This window comes from Nycticebus coucang, chromosome 14 (genome assembly GCF_027406575.1).
Source record: "Nycticebus coucang isolate mNycCou1 chromosome 14, mNycCou1.pri, whole genome shotgun sequence".
NCBI classification, from domain to species: Eukaryota; Metazoa; Chordata; class Mammalia; order Primates; family Lorisidae; genus Nycticebus; species Nycticebus coucang.
In genome coordinates, this window is record NC_069793.1 from 55,756,983 (window position 1) to 55,774,428 (window position 17,446).

General features: G+C 43.5%; 1 protein-coding gene across 7 annotated transcripts in view; it reads left to right on the forward strand.

Moving 5' to 3' along the window:
- The window catches only part of DENND2B (DENN domain containing 2B), a 173,717-nt gene that overhangs the window by 57,785 nt on the left and 98,486 nt on the right, over positions 1-17,446 (forward strand). Inside the window, exon 1 of one of the 7 annotated variants that reach the window (XM_053562350.1) lies at positions 17,303-17,403. The exons of the other annotated variants lie outside the window; for them this stretch is intronic. The gene's annotated coding sequence lies outside the window, so the exon portion shown is untranslated. Of the gene's footprint in view, positions 1-17,302; positions 17,404-17,446 lie in introns of those variants that run through there. 7 annotated transcript variants of the gene reach the window in all.

The following is a 17,446-nucleotide window of genomic DNA, read 5'->3' on the forward strand; positions in this document are numbered from 1 at the left end:
AAACAAACCAGGTTGTTACTTCAGAATAGTTATACTTTGCATTTGTTCATCTTTCTGTCAAGACCCCAGGAGAGTCCCTGAGGTGGTCCTTCTCAGCCCTGCTTCACAGGTTCATGTTTATCCTGTTGTTGGATACTTAGATGCTTGGCTCCTGTAGACAGGGAAGACCCATCCATCCAGAACCACTTCTCACCTGTGCCTTTCTTGCTGGCTGGCCCAGGGAAACCCATGAGGTCTTCAACCTGGCTGGAGACCCTTCATAAGCTGTGATCAGTGCTCTGGACACAGGCTTCCATTCTAGCCCTCCTTACCTCCACTCTATGAATACTGTCCTTGTACCCTTTTTTTTTTTTTTTTTGCAGTTTTTGGCCGGGTTTGAACCCGCCACCTCCAGCATATGGGCCAGTGCCCTACTCCTTTGAGTCACAAGCGCTATCCCTTGTACCCTTTTAGACTCACCTTAGCACATCCAGACTTGGCTTTTCTTTTATCTGTGGGCATCTAGTGAGTTACTATCTGTAAATCTCAGTGTCTTCTGTAACTGGGGGTAATATTATCCATCTCAAAGGGTTATATTAGTTCAGTGGTTCTCAACCTGGGCACGACCCCTTTGTAACAATGAAAATACATCCTACATATCAAATATTTACATTACGATTCATAATAGTAGCAAAATTACAGTTATGAAGTGGCAATGCACATAATTTTATGGTTGGGGGGGTCACCACAACATGGGGAACTGTATTAAAGGGTTGCAGCATTAGGAGGCATTAGGAAGGTTGAGAACCACTGTATTAGTTAAATGAGTTAATTTATATAAAGTATGCAGCTCAGATTGGACACAAATATGCCCTTAACATGTATGTATACACACTTTTGGATGCATACGGCAGTAGAAGGCCCTCAGCGGATCTGAGTTTTAGTTCTGGCTCCATCTCTGACTTGTGGGCTGACCTTAGGGAAGTAACTTGGCTTCTCTAGGCATTAATTTATTCTTTTAGAAATTAGAAGATATGGATTGAGGGTTCTCATTGACATTCTGACTTGACTTTTCAGACGTGTCTATCTAGTTTTCCAACTAGATTCTATAAATTTGTATAAAATCAAGTATAATGTTATATACTTTTTTTTTTTAGGCAAGCATGAAATTAAGTTTATTGAGAAAGAGAAAGATAGATTTATGGAGTAAGAGCAAGATAGAGGCTTACAGAGCAAGACAGCAAATGCAGGCCCTGATTGTTGCAACAAGGAAAAGGACAAATATCGTATACTTTCTATTTCCCCAAATGGTCAACATATGTACTTAGTGAATATATTTGAGTGACTTTTTAAACCCCATTGATTGGATTCTAGGAAGCATTTGATTAGGTTCCCCAGACTTGAGGACTGGAAACTTGTTCTCAGATGCATAAGGGCAACAATTGTAAAGAGGTCTCAGCCCTTAGTAAGCCAGAAGGGCTGGCACGTCAGTAAGAAAAAAGGTGGAGGGCGGCGCCTGTGGCTCAGTCGGTAGGGCGCCGGCCCCATATACCGAGGGTGGCGGGTTCAAACCCAGCCCCGGCCAAACTGCAACCAAAAAATAGCCGGGCGTGTGGCGGGTGCCTGTGGTCCCAGCTACTCGGGAGGCTGAGGCAAGAGAATCGCTTAAGCCCAGGAGTTGGAGGTTGCTGTGAGTTGTGTGAGGCCACGGCACTCTACCGAGGGCCATAAAGTGAGACTCTGTCTCTACAAAAAAAAAAAAAAAAAGAAAAAAGGTGGATTTCACTTGGTGCCCCAGGGAGAATTTTGGTCAACAGATGTTTGGGGTACTTACTCGTTTTGCTCCATAGACTTAGACAAGCTTTGTGAATAAATATAGCCATTGCTGTTTCCATCTCTCAGTGGGGAAAAATGGCAGAGTCAGTTTTTTCTGGTGTCTAAAGACAGACCTGTGTATTTTAGGAGCCATTTTTAGGAGCCATCCAGTAAGAGAGTAATGTTTAGAGCCTGGGGTCTGAAGTCAAAAAATTCTGCCCCTGCCATTTAATAACTGGGTGGCGCCTGAAGCTCAGTGGGTAGGGCGCCGGCCCCATATACCGAAGGTGGTGGGTTTGAACCCGGCCCCAGCCAAACTGCTACCAAAAAAAAAAAAAATAGCTCCATAATCTTGGATGAGTTACTTTACTTGCTCTAGTTCCCCTTCTGTAAAATTGTGGCATTATCTGTAGGGTTGTAGTGAACCTAAATGTAAAATACCTAGAATAGTCCTTCCTACCTTGTTGCTGAATAAAATGTTAACAATTATTTTTACATTTATTATTCCCTTGTAAATCAAGCCGTGTTTGTTTCTTTGTGACTAGTCGATTGGGTTTATAATGCTGAGAACTGTGAGGCAATGTCCATTCCCTTCCTCTGTGTCTTGAGCTGATACCTAGTATCAGCAGAGCAGTGATTAAGTGTCTCCCAATCAACATATAGATCATAGCTCTTACACCTTGCTTTTGTAAAGAAATATATAACCCAGAGGGGGAATCTGGGTAAATCAAAGAAGCATCTAGGCTTAGAGGACCTAATCTGAGGAGTAATGTACATTGTATGGCACTGGCAGGACATGGCAGACTGTGTGTCAAAGAGCAAGATGAGAAATGGGAGGGCAGACAGGAGGCTGAGGGAGACAGAGGGCTGTAGCTAATGAAGAGTGTTGAATGTCTCTGGGCAAGTGGTCATGGCTAAGGCAGTAGGAGGCATCAAGGTAAGCTCCTGGTGCTGGTACTTTATCTTCACAAGACATAGCTTGATTCCAGCCCCAAGTGAGACTTGCCTTAGGAGTGATCACTCATACCACTCCCAGAAGAGTGGTGGATTGGGATGAGGAGGTTCTAATCTGTTTCTAAAAAGAATGAGTAGCTCCTTATCTACAAGTGTAATTATAAAGAGATTTCCTTTTCCAACTGCAAGAAACAGGAACTTTTGTTGCCAAATTTAGCAGTGTGTTTTAAGTCCCTCAAATCTCCTTTGAGTGCTACCAAAGCTCTCAGCTTTGTTGTTATCTCTTGTTGAAATATAGTCTGGAAAGGGCATATCAACAGTGCCAATTTATAGGCCTACTGAGCCCAGACAGGCCTAGGGCAGAATGGGGAGTTCCTGGGAGTAAATGCTTCACAGATTTTCTCCTTGAGTGAGGCTGTTTATAATTTAAGGTTATTTTTGCTTTAGAAGACCAAACTCTACAAATTAGGGTCAAGCATTCTATTTTTTCTGCATTTTTACTTCTATAGGCAGGGGCTTAGATTCTACAGTAGCTCCCTAAATAATCAGGAGAAGCTCAGGCTTAATGGTACACACAAAATTATGCCCCATATTCCTTATTGGCTATAGGTTTCCTTGACACAAAATTATGCCAGTATCTTCCTCACAATTAGTTTATTAGCAATTTTGACCTACCATGTATTCTGTATTCTAATGGAGTAATTAAAAGATGGTGAAGACCAAGGGGTATAGAAGCGACACGTGGATTTTTGTACTTACTTTCAAAGATCTCAGAACAAGAAGGTCTGACTATGTGTGTATATACTTTGTCACTTGGCAAAAAGGAATGAAAATAGGGGAAAGAAATTAAAGGACTTGACTGACCCTGGTAATTATAAAGAAGTGTGGGCTGGGCACAGTGATGTGTGCCTGTAGTCCCAGCTGTTTGGGAGGCTGACGGAGGAAGATTACTTGAGCTAAAGGAGTTTGAGGCTATAGTGAGCTGTGATCATGACTGAATAGCGACTACACTCCAGCCTGGGTGACATAACAAGACCCTCTCTCTCTCTTTTTTTTAATTTGTTTTGAGACAGAGTCTCAAACTGTTGCGCTGGGTAGAGTGCTGTGGCGTCAAAGCTCACAGCAACCTCAAACTCTTGGGCTCAAGCACTTCTCTTGCCTCAGCCTCCCAAGTAGCTGGGACTACAGGTGCCTGCCACAATGCTTGGCTAGTTTTTTTGTTGTTGCAGTTGTCGTTGTTTTAGCTGGCCTGGGCTGTGTTCAAACCTGCCAGCCTCGGCGTATGCGGTCGGCGGCCTACCCACTGAGCTATGGGTGCTGCCCAAGACCCTGTCTCTTTAAAAAAAAAAAAAAAGTGTGATATGTGAGTGCAAGAGGAAGACAGCTAGGACAGCTGAGATGAGCTTGGCGATGGAACTGAGCTTAGTTTGCAGTCTATAGCTTGCCTGGCTGCTGTGTTTAGAGAATGAGGCTTTGGATTCTGGAAAGGAAAGAAAGTACTGAAGTTCGTTGTTTTCCTTGCCTGCCTGTAAACCTCTGATTGACTCATCCCTTTGGGTTCAGGCATAAATGGAATGGGCAGCACTGTCCTCTCTGAGTCACTATCTCTGGGTTTGAGTCATCACTGATGGCTCAGGGTTGAGTTACAACTCAGCTGTGTTGGAAGAGCCAGTTGTGAGGATACTTGTGGTGAGAGGGGCTGTGAGTTTGAGTTAGTGCCCAAGGGGAAGTGGCAGGGATCGAGTTAAAAAGAAAACAACTGGGACTTTTTGTTTTATTTAAATATCATTAAATGGAAATAGAAAACCATCCCCCAGCTCCCAATCTCAGAACCCACAACTATATAGTAAACCCAGGTGGGGTTTTGAAAGCAATGCTATCTAGACTTCTTGTCATCTGAGAGACACCTATGTCCGGATGTTTACGTGGCTTTGCTGGAAGAAGTTGAGCTGCTTCTGGGAAGCTGTAGAATAGGAGACTATGGAGGCTGCAATCGCTGTGTGGTCTTCCTGGGTTCCTCAAAGCAATTAATGTTTTGTCATTGGGCAAGTTGGGATGAACTTATTCGTTGGTATTCCTCAGGGGTTATCCTTGGCTTTTTCTCTCTTTCTTGTTTTTTTTTTGGGGGGAGGGTTGGGAGGACAGAACCGTGCTCTGTCACTCCAGACTAGAGTGCAGTGGCTTGATCATACCTCAATGCAGCCTTAAATTCTTGGGCTGAAGCAATCCTCCTGCTCAGCCTTGTGAGTCACTGGGACTACAGGCATGTGTACCACCAACCCCAGCCAATTTTTCTATTTTTTTGCAGAATTGTGGTCTTGTTCTTGCTTAGGCTAGTCTTGAACTCCTGGTTTCAAGTGATCCTTCTACCTTGGCCTCTCAGAATGCTAGGATTATTGGCTGAGCCACCGCCTAGCCCTATCCTCTTTTTTTTTTTTTTTTTTTTTTGTAGAGACAGAGTTTCACTTTATTGCCCTCGGTAGAGTGCCGTGGCGTCACACGGCTCACAGCAACCTCCAACTCCTGGGCTTAAGCGATTCTCTTGCCTCAGCCTCCCAGCTGGGACTACAGGCGCCCGCCACAACGCCCGGCTATTTTTTGGTTGCAGTTTGGCCGGGGCCGGGTTTGAACCCGCCACCCTCGGCATATGGGGCCGGCGCCCTACTCACTGAGCCACAGGCGCCGCCCCCTATCCTCTTTTTAATTTACCTGGGATCCCAGTCACTAGTTAGTTGCAGTGAGAAAGAAAGGGGAGAGGGGATCCAACTCTGCCTCTCTTGTTTCAGAAACTGAATTAATTAATTCATTCATAAATACACATTGATACTGAGTAGCCATTCTGTTCTAAATTCTGTTGTATATGCTGAGGACATAGAGATAACCAAGACAGTAAAGTCCTTGTTGTGGAGCTTAGAATATAATTAGGAAGCATTTCAGCAAACAAGTAAATAAATCAATGGATGAGAAGAGAAATAATAATGTAAAGATGGCTCTGTGGTACTATGGATAGCACACTGGATTTCTAGTGATCAAAAATAATGATATGAGCTATGACGAAACTAATGGTGATGTAAAAGAGAGAGTATATTGGGTGGCGCCTGTGGCTCAAGGAGTAGGGTGCTGGTCCCATATGCCAGAGGTGGCAGGTTCAAACCTAGCCCTGGCCAAAAAAAAAAAAAAAGAGAGAGTATAGCAGGACTTAAAAGAATGATGTTTGAGCTGTGAACTCAAGGACAAGAAGAAGCTGTGAATGTGCAGATGTGGGAAAGTGTATTCCTGGAAGAGCAAACAGCAGAGGGAAAGCCATGAGCTGGGAAAGAGCTTGACATGTTGAAGGGACATAAATGAAGTCATCATTGTTACAATATAGTGAGGAAGTGGATGTCAGGGTATAAGATGTGGCACAACTTGGGGGAAGGTGTAGAAGCTTGAGAGCGATGGCTTGAGAAGAATCAAAAAGAATGTGGGGAAACAAAAGGGGTCTGGAGTGGGTGTGGGCAGTAGCTGCTTAGTTAAAGGAAGTTGAATGAATATATTCTGCATAATTCTTGGGGTCAAGCAATACGCATTTCACAATTTTCTGCAGATTCTAGGTTTATGGCATATCATTAGTATAATGCTTACTCTATTCTAGGCGGTGTGTTACACCAGGCATTTTTATTTACATCATTTTACTAAATCCTTTCAATAATCTGTGAGTTGATTTTTTGATGTTCAGATTTCTGTAGGAACTCAGAGTGGCTAACTTGCTTAAAATCCGAATCTATGTGATTCCAAAGCATGAGCTCTTTCTACACCCCCATTCTGATTGGTATGTCAAATGCAGCTGCTCTTAGTTGTCTAGAATAGTTGATGAATTTTTTTCCCCACTAAATTGTTGTTGGTTTTTTTTTGTTTTGTTTGTTTTTTGAGATAGTATCTCACCCTCTTGCCTAGGCTCCAGTACCATAGCACTACCCTAGCTCATAGCAACCTTAGGCGATTCTCCTGCTTCAGCTTCCCAAGTAGCCTGTACTACAGGTGTCTGCCACAGCACCTGGCCAATTTTTCTATTTTCAGTAGAGACAGAGTATTGCTCTTCTTCAGGCTATTCTTGAACTTCTGAGGTCAAGGGATCTTCTTGCCTTGGCCTCCCAGAATGGTAGGATTACGGACGTGAGCCACCACACCTGGCCTTGTTATATGCTATTTACCGTTTTGTTCTCCTTTCTATCCATTGGAGGATAGAATAGATTTTAAATGTTCGTGGAGTTGAATGAATTTTTTTCAACTTTCTCTGAAGGGGGAACCTGGTTAAACACTGAGAATGCTAGTCTATAATGAAAATTGGGGCTTATGCGGGGGGTGTAGCAAGACCTGGAAACAGCCTCAATTACCTCTTTTCAACTGGGCAGGAAGGACAGTGGCCTTTCTCCTTAATACTCCACAAGTGTCTTACTGTGACACTTCCTATTTTATAGTAAGAAGATGGATTTTGCTTTTGTATTTTATCAGTAAACTAATGTTTATAAATAAACCCTGATTTCTCAGCATACAGCTCATTTCTAAAGTTTCCAAGTTTGTTGGAAATGTTTAAGGAAGGAAATTTATCAGGTTACACTTTCCAGTTCTGGGAAATTGAACATTGACTGTTTTCTATTGATAGATGCTTTTTTTCTTGAAGGAACTGATCCTATTTGGATGCTATAAATCAAGGATTCTGAAATGAAAATGTATAGGGTGTTTATAAACCCTCACTCCTCAGTGTTGATGAAGTCTGTGTTCAGCCTGGTTAGACTGCTTAGATGGAATAGTTTGTGAAGGGTAGAGCAGGGTGAGACTGAATTTCAGATTTAGCATAAAAGCCTGACACACAAAAGAATTTCTTTGCTAAGGAATTGGATTTTGCTTTCCTGTCTTCTCTATTCCTGTCTTTTTCAGTAACTACCCTGCTTCTGAAGGAAAAGACATGTGGTGGGGAAAGATTCTTGTAGAGGGTGTTTTTCAGATCGTCTTTAACTCTGATTCACTGAGTAGACATTAAATGGTCACTTATGAGCAGGACACACAGATGAGTTAGAGGGGACAGTGAAAAGACTGGCTAAAGTCAGATCTTGAAGGACTTGAACCACCCAGAAATTGGGGAATTACTTTTCTTCTTCTTTTTTTTTTTTTGAGACAGAGTCCAAGCTGTCGCCCTGGGTAGAGAGCCGTGGCTTCACAGCTCACAGCAACCTCAAATTCTTGGGCGTAAGCAATCCTCTTGCCTCAACCTCCCAAGTAGCTGGGACTGCAGGTGCCTGCCACAATGACCAGCTATATTTTTTTGGTTATAATTGTCATTGCTGTTTGGTGGGCCCGGGCCGGATTCGAACCTGCCAGCTCCAGTTATGTGGCTGGTGCCCTAGCCGCTTCAGCTATAGGTGCCCAGCCAGGAATTACTGTTCTTTTGAAAGCAGGAAAGGAACCCAGTTGGATTTGGTGTAGAATAGAAAAGAAACCTATGAGACCATGTGGAGGATGGAAGTGGTGTGGGCAGAAACTTGCCTGTCTTATGGGTGTAATTGGAGAGGTGATATTCTAGCCTCTTGAAATTCATTAAGAGCAGAAAATAAATGGAGGGGTGGGGGTGACCTGAACTTCAGATTACAGAATTTTCTGGAGCCTTGGAGCAGTGGTTTCTGATTCTCGTCTGGAGGGCTTGTATCTAGTTAAAAAGGTCTGAGAATTTGCATTTTTAACATGTTTGGGAGTAATGATGCTGCTACTAATTGGGAACCCAGCTTTGAGAACTATTGCTTGAGAGGCTTGCGGCTAAGATGCCAATAACAGCATGATAGCCGGCTGTTAATGGGTGTGCTTTCTTTCTTTTTTTTTTTTGTAGAGACAGAGTCTTATCCTGTCACCCTCAGTAGAGTGCCGTAGCGTCACAGCTCACAGCAACCTCCAGCTCTTGGGCTTAGGCGATTTTCTTGCCTCAGCCTCCCAAGTATCTGGAACTACAGGTGCCTGCCACAACGCCCGGCTATTTTTTTGTTGCAGTTTGGCCGGGACCGGGTTTGAACCCGCCACCCTTGGTATATAGGGGCAGTGCCCTACTCAATGAGCCACAGGCACCGCCCTAGGCATGCTTTCTTTTACTAACCTGGAATTTCATGTCTAGAAGTCTATACTTTGATATTCTTGGGTAGTTTACCTTATAACATCAACAAAACCTGGTAAAGGTCTGAGCCCTTTATTCAGTGACATTTCTCATGATGTCCATATCACTTCTGGATGAGTTTTAGGTATATGCTTATGTCTAAACATCTGTTTGTCTCATTTTTGGAAAAAGCTCATCCTGGGCACTTGATTTCCTTAGGATGAACTGAGTGACGTTTATGCCAGGAATAGCTTCCCCGTGCCCTTCAGCATGGCCTGCTGATTGGCAGGGCTGTTTCAAGGACTACGAACGGACTAGGCACTGAGTGTATTTCTTTTGATTAGCCAAGTTTACATAGGAGTGCCTGGGAGATTATCTCTTTAGTTCAGGAATTGAATTTCAAGGGCAAAGTCCACAGCTGGCAGTTGAAAGGCTGAGAACACCTGGAAGAGAGGATTTCACTTGACTTTTACTCCCACAGGCCTCATTGCCTCTTCCCAAAGAGGCCAGGTTTTCTTTTTTTTTTTTTTTTGTAGAGACAGAGTTTCACTTTATCGCCCTTGGTAGAGTACCATGGCGTCACACAGCTCACAGCAACCTCCGACTCCTGGGCCTAGGCGATTCTCCTGCCTCAGCCTCCCGAGCAGCTGGGACTACAGGCGCCCGCCACAACGCCTGGCTATTTTTTTTTTGTTGTTGTTGCAGTTTGGCCGGGGCTGGGCTTGAACCCGCCACCCTCGGTATATGGGGCCGGTGCCCTGCTCACTGAGCCACAGGCACCGCCCCAGAGGCCAGGTTTTCTACTTGTTGCTACCCAAGCAGTGACCTTGGGTTGTCTCAGAGCAGCATGGCTCAGGTATCGCCCTTTGCTGTCTACTTCAGCACCGTGGCTTCAGGTGTCACCCATAGCTTCAGGTGAGACATCAGAGTTAGTAAATATAAGCTGCCCTTTCCTCCTTGGCACTGTCGGTTCTCAAATCCTTTTTGAATTCTCCCATTATGAGGAGAGTCTTTATTTTCCTTCAAGGTCAGTGGCTCTCAGCTTTTCCCCAAGAGTCTCCTTTTCTTTAGCTCCTTCCTAAGTACAGCACAACCATAGAATTCTGTTTCAGTGTGGGAAGGGGAGTTAAAGGTTACCTGACCAGGGCTGCCCAATCTAATCTTTGTAAGGCACACTGGGATAAAAGGAGAGGCTGCTGGTAGCCTGAGGCAATACTGCCTCCAGGGTCAAAGGAGTCACTGTGTCTGGGAACACTGGCTGAGAACCTGGATCCATTCCCAGGTGCCTTGTGGTTCAGAGGTGAGACTGCTGAGTGTGCAAGGTGGCAGAGCTAGGATTGTAGCTGGTGTAGAACTCCTGGCCTCAAGTGATCCTTCTGCCTCAGCCTCCTAAAGTGCTGGTATTACCTGCATTAGCTACTGGCCTGCCCATAAATCTTTTTTTTTGCAGTTTTTGGCCAGGGCCAAGTTTGAACCCACCACCTCCGGTATATGGGGCCAGCGCCCTACTCCTTTGAGCCATAGGCGCTGCCCTGCCCATAAATCTTTTAAATATTTGCCAATCAGGTGAAAAAGGGTTTCTTACTTTATTTAGGATTTCTTCAATTATGAATGAGATTAACACCTTTCTATGCTTACTGGCAATTGTGTTTATTCCTTTGAGAATTTTTTACTCAAATCAGTTGTTCATTTTTCTGTTTAGTTGTTATTTTTTTGTGTATTTGTTAGAGTTTTTACATACTTATTACATTAGGAGTATGCCATATGTATTCCTGATAATTTTCCCCACAGTTAAAAAAAACTTTCTAAAAAATTTTATTTTGGGGGCAGCACCTGTGGCTCAAAGGAGTAGGGCACTGGCCCCATATGCCGGAGGTGGTGGGTTCAAACCCAGCCATAGCCTAAAACTGCAAAAAAAAAAATTATTTTTGCTAATTATTTACCTTTCCCTAGTTTTAAATTTTTATGTAGGCAAATGTATACTATTTTCCATCAAATGCTTTCCTCCCCTCTTTATGGCTTTTATGTCATAATTTGAAAATTTTTCTTGATTCATCAGAATTACAAAGATAATTTATATCTGTTTTAAAGTGTTTTTTATGGTTCCAGAAAAATTGCATTGGAACTATAATTAATTTTTCTCTAAAAAATGAAGTAGGAATTAAATTTTATTGATTAAAAAAACCTAAAGGGGGCGGCGCCTGTAGCTCAGTGAGTAGGGCGCCCGGCCCCATTTGCCTGAGGGTGGCGGGTTCGGACCCAGCCCCGGCCAAACTGCAACAGAAAAATAGCCGTGCGTTGTGGTGTGACGCCACGGCACTCTACCCGAGGGCGGTGCAGTGAGACTCTGTCTCTACAAAAAAAAAAAAATATAGTAAAAAAAAAAATTAAATGGGGCCTTAGTGTGTGTCACACTTTATGGGGGCAAGACATGATTGCAAGAGGGACTTTACCTAACAATTGCAATCAGTGTAACTGGCTTATTGTACCCTCAATGAATCCCCAACAATAAAAAAAAAAAAAAAACCTAAAGTAACTTTTTTCTATTAAATTTGATTTTTCTGTAAAATTTGTGAACTTATTTTCACTGTAGTGTTTGTAGTGAGTTGAGACTACTTGTATTTACTTCCTTATAATTTCACTTTTTTTGAGAGAGAGTCTCACTTTGTTCCTTTTGGTATAGTGCCATGGTATCATAGCTTAGACTCTTAGGTTCAAAAGATCCTCTTGCCTCAGCCTTCTATGCAGCTGGTACTACAGGTGCCTGCCACAATGCCTGGCTATTTTTTTTAGAGATGGGGGTCTACCTCTTGCTCAGGCTGGTCTCAAACTTATGAGCTCAAGCAAACCACCCATCTTGGCTTCCCAGAGATCTAGGATTAGAGGTATAAGCCATTTTGCCTGACCTTTCTTTTTTTTTTTTTTTTTTTAGAGATAAGATTCTCACTCTGTTGACTAGACTAGAGTGCCATGGCATTAACCTTTCTCACATACAGCAACCTTAAACTCCTAAGTTCAAGTGATCTTCCTGTGTTAGCCTCCTGAGTAGCTGGGACTACAGGTTTCTGCCACAATGCTTAGCTAATTTTTTCCATTATTACTAGAAATAGTAATTTCTTACTCAGGCTGGTCTGGAACTCCTGAGCTGAAGGGATCCACCAGCCTTGGTCTCCTAGAGTTCTAGAATTACAAGTGTGAGCCACTGTACCTGGCCATTTTCTGAAACTTTTTTTTTTTTTTTTTTTTGGCCAGGGCTGGGTTTGAACCCGCTACCTCCAGCATATGGGACCGGCGCCCTACTCGTTGAGCCACAGGCGCCACCTTCTGAAACTTTTTAAAGCAATGATTTTCAACTAGTGTGCCACAGTACACTGGTGTGCTGTGAGAGGATCCTAAGTGTGTCATGAAAAGTTTTAAAGACGATTAATTAAATTATTTTCAAAAGAAGTTCAAAGCATTATAAGTTTATTCTTTTATTTTTTTACTTTTTTTTATCAACATAATTTAAGTGTGCTATGGAGGTTTAACTGTAGGTTCAAGTGTGCTGTGAGATAAAAAAGGTTGAAAAAACTGCTTTAAAGGAACATTTCTGTTGCAGTTTTCAGAAAAAGAAGCCTTTAGTAGGAGATCAAAAATTGTACCCAAGTCTTTTGATATCTAATCCTGTTTTTTTGTTTGTTTTCTATTCTCCTATACATGATATAGCCATAATCCCCTTTGTTAATGTGGGGATAATTGCATCAGTTCCCTTTGAAAAACTTTATAGTGACTCCCATATACAATTGTGTTAACACACTAGACCTGGATATTATGCCACAGAAGCCTCTCCCTTGAATTATTCCTGCTTTGATGAACTCACCCTGGCTGAGGTGGGAGCAGAGATGGGGATTCTAGTGCGTTTTAAAGATGCATAGGTTGGGGGCGGCGCCTGTGGCTCAAGGAGTAGGGCCCCGGTCCCATATGCCGGAGGTGGCGGGTTCAAACCCAACCCCCGGCCAGAAAAAAAAAAAAAGATGCATAGGTTGGTATTAAAGAGTGTCAAAGGGCCAAAGGCTAACAGGGTCTTAAGACCCAGAGAGGGGGGTGACTTTGTGAGGGGAGCAGCAGGAAAAAGTATGAAGCAATGTGGCTGCTTAGAAGGCAGATTCAGTAAGACTTTTCAAGTAAAAGCGGGAGGAGGAATAATGTTTATTGAGTACCCACTTAATGTCCCAGACACTAAGCTAGTCAGGTCCCACCCAACTGTATTAAAAGGCAGCTTTTACTGCTGCATCAACCTGGGGCTGCTCTTCCTAAGAGTCATGAACTCCTGAACCCAGAAAAGAAAGCCTCGTTCAAGGATTGGAGTGTGAGTAAAATCCTGGGACTGGAAGTTAGAAATTGAGGGACTGGAAAGAGCAGGGTTGAGCTGGCATCATTTCTGCTTTGCCAGCCAGGTCTTACACATAAATGCTTTTAGTGGAAATAAGCTACATAAGGAAGCAGAAAGAGAAACTATTGGTATTTCAGATCAGCAATATCTGCAGAACCAGCTGCACATTGACATGCAGTCTCTTCCCTCATAGAACTTAACGGTTTAGTGGACAAGACATAGAAAAGGCCAGGATGCTGCACTGTGATTTTTGCGACCCTAGTGAGGGAGGAAAGCTATTGGGCACTGGTGGGAGGAGAGCAAGGAAGAGAAGGGCACGGTTTCACAGAGGAAACGAATGGTATTGGTACTGATTTTGAAGGATACCTAGTTCTTTTTTAAGTAGCCAAGGTGGGGAAGGGCATTCCAGGTAGAAGGGTTAGTGTTCAAAAAGACAGAGGAGAGTGAGGCTGTAAGTTCAAAATATGCAGGGAAGTCCCACAGGGTCATGTTTGCTGTACTTGGCAGGGTACAGTGAGAAGTGTCAAGATCAGACGTCAGAGGTAGGTCTTGGGGGCCAGGCTCTTAAAGGCTGAGTCTGCCAATATCCTGCTTACCAAACCACCCCCAAATATAGTCGCTTCAAACAATACTTTTTTTTTTTTTTTTTGTGGATTTTGGCCAGGGCTGGGTTTGAACCCTCCACCTCCGGCATATGGGACCGGCGCCCTACTCCTTGAGCCACAGGCGCCGCCCTACTTTTTTTCTTTCTTTTTTTTTTTTTGTGAGACAGAGTCTCACTCTGTCACCCTTGGTAGAGTGCTGTGGCGTCATAGCTCACAGCAACCTCAAACTCTTGGGCTCAAGCGATTCTCTTGCCTCAGCCTCCGGAGTAGCTGAGACTACAGGTACTGGCCACAACACCTGGCTATTTTTAGAGGTGGGGTCTGCCTCTTACTCAGGGTGATCTCAAACTCCTGAGCTTAAGCAATCTATCCTCCTCAGCCTTCCAGAGTGTTGAGATTACAGGCGTGAGCCATCATTCCCAGCCTGTACTTTTATTGTTACTGTCATGGTTCTGGGTTTCACTTGGGGTTTTCTCATGTAGTTTTCGTTAGTCCGCAGCTGGGTCTGGAATGATCTGAAGGCTCAGTTCCCCTCATGCGTGATCCCTGGGAGGGAAAAACTCAAGCATCTGGGGCCCCAGCACTTGCTCAGTCTCCTTCTCCTCCACTTACTGCACCCTGTGGTCCCTCTGGTATGCCAGCCTCCTTGTGAAGTGAAGGCCCTCAGAGAGACTGACAGAGGTTGCATAGCCTTGGAGGTTATGCACCCTCACATAAGCTGCATTCTGTTCCTAAGGTAGTCACAAAGGCCCATCAGATTCAAGTAGAGACGGGTATCAGTTCATAGACTTATTTTTAAATCAACACAACCATACAGAGAAACTTCATTTTTAAGCTATTGGGCAGTTTTTCCTGAGACTTAATTAATTGCTTACCCTCTTCACAATATTACTAGCCTCTTAATAATACCCGAGATATTATTTACATAATATTTAATCACCTCTTTTTTTTTCTTTTTGAGGCAGAGTCGGTTGCCCTTGGTGGAGTGCTGTGGCGTCATAACTCACAGCAATCTCAAAACTTTTAGGCTCAAGTGGTCCTCTTGCCTCAGCCTCCCGAGTAGTTGGGACTACAGTCGCCTGTCATGAAGCCTGGCTAGTTTTTCTATTTTTAGTAGAGACAGGGTCTTGCTCTTACTCAGGCTGGTTTTGAACTCCTGAGCTCAGGTGAGCCACCCACCTTGGCCCAGAGTGCTAGGATTACAGATGTGAGCCACCTTGCCTGGCCAAAATCACCTCACTTTCTAACTTAAATGTATTTTAAAAGTAAACATTATCTTACTTTCTTAAAGTGGAAAATCAGTATTACTTGCCATACACAGAAAGTAACTTCTCAAGTAAATACAATGAAAATTAAAAATAATGTTTTAAAATTTTAGCCAAATATTGTTGCCTGTGAAAATCTTATCTCATAAAGATATTATCAAGTGTTTGAGAGACTGTGGAGACTGTCTCCTTAATCTTATGAGAAGGAATGAAAGAATGACCCGTGAATGGCGTACATCTTTTGCCATTTATCACTGTGTTGGAGGAGCACCATGTAATAAGCTGAAGGCTTTGCGGTTCTTTAATACATTTTGGGAAGCACCACTGAGGGCAGTGGAGCTGCTACAAAGGATTTGAGCACTGGAGCGATATGGTCAAATTTGCATTTTAGAAAGATGCAAACGACGTGCGGCGCCTGTGGCTCGGTCGGTAAGGCGCCGGCCCTCGAGGGCGGCGGGTTCAAACCCGGCCCGGCTGAACTGCAACCAAAAAATAGCCGGGCGTTGTGGCGGGCGCCTGTAGTCCCAGCTACTCGGGAGGCTGAGGCAAGAAATCGCTTAAGCCCAGGAGTTGGAGGTTGCTGTGAGCTGTGTGAGGCCACGGCACTCTACCGAGGGCCATAAAGTGAGACTCTGTCTCTACAAAAAAAAAAAAGAAAGATGCAAAGGAAGAAGTATAGAGAGTAGATATGAAGGAAGTACAACTAGAGCAAGGAGGTTGTTTCTTGCAGATTACAGCAGTTAGTCAAGCATTGAGTGTCAGGGAACGGAGGAGCTGATTTAGGATAGGAAGGAGGCACAATTTTCAGGACTTGGTGATAGATTGACCTAGAGTGAGAAGGAAGATGAAAAGTTAGGGATGGCGGCACCTATGGCTCAGTCGGTAAGGCGCCGGCCCCATATACCGAGGGTGGTGGGTTCAAACCCGGCCCCGGCTAAACTGCAACCAAAAAATAGCTGGGCGTTGTGGCAGGCGCCTGTAGTCCCAGCTACTCGGGAGGCTGAGGCAAGAGAATCGCTTAAGCCCAGGAGTTGGAGATTGCTGTGAGCTGTGTGAGGCCACGGCACTCTACCGAGGGCCATAAAGTGAGACTCTGTCTCTACAAAAAAAAAAAAAACAAAAGTTAGGGATGATTTATAAAAACTGAAAGTGGAGGAGGGTGGAGAGTGGGAAATGATGAATTCAGTTTTAGATCCTCCATCTTACTTCTTAACGTGAATCCACATTTCATTGTATGGATTTGTCTGATTGTTTCTTTGGCATTATTGTTCAGATTGTTCCTCCCTCCCCTGATTTTCTGTAAACAATAAATTAGATATAGAGTTGATTAATTTTAGGTTAAGCATTGTGGGGGAAAAAACCATTATAAATGATACAGCATATTAGAGACACATAATGTCTGGTTGTCCCGTTATTATTGATGCTAAGTTTGGTTACGGTTAGAGTAGGATCAGCCAGATTTCTTCATTGTAAAATTATAGTTTTCATTCTGTGACTAGGAGGTTATCTGTGGTTGACCTTTGGCACTGTTCCTTATTAATTTTTCACTTATGTGGTTTTCAAAAACTTTTTATTATGGAAAATATCAAACATAACAAAAGTGGAGAGAATAGAAGATAACCACCCCTACATCCATCATCTAGCTCCAGCTATTATCCACATGTGAACTAGCTTGTTTTATTTCTGTATTACTACTCTTTATTGTCCACTACTCTTCCTTCTTCCCCACTAGATTTTTTGGAGCAAATTCTAGGCACCATACTATTTTATCCATAAATACTTCAGAATGTATCTCTAAAATACCTTTCAGACATGATGTAGATGTGATATCTGACCAGCAGTTTTTAATTGTCCGGGCTTTATAGGGCTTTATAGGTAGTTCAGTGGAAGGAGAAGGGGGCGGTGGATGTGAGTGTGATGGATGATAGATTCCAGCCTGGAGGGGCAGAAAGGAACTGCCGAGACATGGCTGATGGAAAAAGAAAAAGGGGAAGGGCTTTAGAGACCTGGCCAACAATAGCTGTTGGGTAATAAAAAGGTCAAGAGACTGTTGGGAAGGGAAATCATAGTCAGACAAGAGAATTTTAGAGGACAAGATTTTGAAATGTGTAGTCCAAGGTCCAAGGTTTGTCCACAGATGTGAGTGACTAAAGCAGAAGTGGAGGTAAAGTCAGAGACTCAGTCCTGAGATGAGGATTTTGAATGGATCCATCTACTGGTTATTGGAATTGCCAGGGTGAAGGGAGAGCCCTCAAGGAGTGCCTGATTCTGTGAGGAGTCTGAAGATGTGGGGTAGGTGCTTTACAGTGGAGTTTGGATACCATGAGATAGGTTA